The sequence below is a fragment of the Microtus ochrogaster genome (genome assembly GCF_000317375.1).
Source record: "Microtus ochrogaster isolate Prairie Vole_2 chromosome 14 unlocalized genomic scaffold, MicOch1.0 chr14_random_3, whole genome shotgun sequence".
NCBI classification, from domain to species: domain Eukaryota; kingdom Metazoa; phylum Chordata; class Mammalia; order Rodentia; family Cricetidae; genus Microtus; species Microtus ochrogaster.
The window spans coordinates 12,635,463-12,637,293 of record NW_004949098.1 but is presented as its reverse complement, the minus strand read 5'-3'; positions in this window follow the sequence as shown (position 1 = coordinate 12,637,293).

Here is a 1,831-nt window from a genome sequence, read left to right as displayed (position 1 = left end):
GTGGGTGGGTGGGGGGTTGGGGGGTTAAGTAGAGGGAATGGGAAGAGAGGGAAGGAGTGGGAATGTGGATTGGGTATGTATAATGAAAAAAATAGGGTTTTTTTTCTAAAAGAAGAAAAAGAAAAACACCCAGAAATAAACCTGTGGTTTGAACGAGAATGGCTCCCATAGGCTCATGTTTGACTGTGTGGACCCCAGTTAGTGGAACTGTTTGGGAAGAATTAAGAGGTGTGGCCTTATTAGAGGAGGTTGTTACTGGGGTAGACTTTGAGGTTTCAAAAGTGCACAGAAGGCCCAGTCTAGCTTGTTCTCTGCCTATAGCTCTCAGCTGCCACCCAGCACCCTGCCTGTCTGTGCTTCAATGCTCTCTACTGTGATGGTCACAGACTAACCCTCTGAAACTGTAAGCAGGCCCCGAGTTAAATGCTTTCTTCTAGTAGCTGCCTTGGTCACAATGTCTCATCACAACATTACAACAATAGTTAAGGCATTATTCAATGAAATGAAACCTCTGCAAAAAAGTTTTAAAACCCTGAAGACAATTAGAGAGACCAAAGATGGAAAAACATTCATGCTCATGAGAACTGATGTTGTGAAAATGGAGGTTACTTCAAAGGATAGGTCCAATTCCTACCACAATTACAGTGATATTGTTCACAGAACTAGGAAGATCAATCCTAAAATTTGTGTTGTGTGACAAAACTTTTGCTGGGGAGATAAAACACACACACCTACCCACCCCAGATGGGAAGACTGCCATTTGGTGGTATTGATACCACCAAAGTCTAACTTGGTGAATCAGAGTATTACTGGCCCAATAATATGGGTCAGGGGTTACTTTAGGAGCAAAAATTGAAGGGACACTAGCCCACTTGAGCATGTGGCTCTGGCAAGCCTTGCACTTCTCTCCAATTCCCTCTGCCTTGATAAAAACATAGATTCCATTCCCGAAGCTAGCCACCCAGGCTAGCTTCTTTGGCCACTTCCTCTTCCAGAAGCTAGTTACCAATGTTCTGTACTCAAAAGTCCCCTTTGGTTCACCCAATTAACACACCAAATTTAAAATTGAACCATGCACCCTAACATGGGGTTTCCTCCTTTACCTTTATAAACCACCATTTTCCTATGTGCCACATCTGTCTCCTCTCTATCCAGAGGCAGACCTTTGTCTCTCTGGGACAAATACCCTTTCCACTCTTTCCCTTTTCCCTTCCCCTTCTCGCTTGTCCCCTACCTCCTTTACCACCACATCCTAACCCATTCTATCATAGATCTCTCCTTTTTCTCCTCTTAAAATTATGCCTGCAAGGCCATTTGCTACTGTTTTTTTCTGCCTGAAAGCTGCCACTTTAACTTTTCTTCCCCACTTACTAAAGGATCTGTGTGTGTGTTTTGGTGAGGTTTATGCCTAATCTGGGGTCCAGGAGGAAGCCCACTTCCTGCTGTGCAGGGGTCCTCTTCATAAGTGATTCAGACAGCTAGCTGCATTACCAAGCCCACCTCCACCCACATTAGTGACAGTTCACAAAGCTGGGAACCTAGAGCACAGCCTGTAGCAGCTCAGTGGGGTGGAGTGTGTTCTTTTCAGATGTCTGAGTTGGTCTAAACCTCTTCTAGGCAACTTGGCTGGTTTCTACTTCTTCCATGCAGCTAGTCTTGTCTGTGAGTTTTCTTTACAATTCTGTTTGTCTGAGAGTTTTCTTTGCAACTTTTACTGCTCTCTCAGGCAGGGAGGGGCTCTGTTGCGGGAGGTCCTTCCGCTCCTCCAGCCTATAGCCGCTGAGATACCAGCCCATTGGGGCGTGGTCTCTCTCCCTTTAAAAAAGTGGCC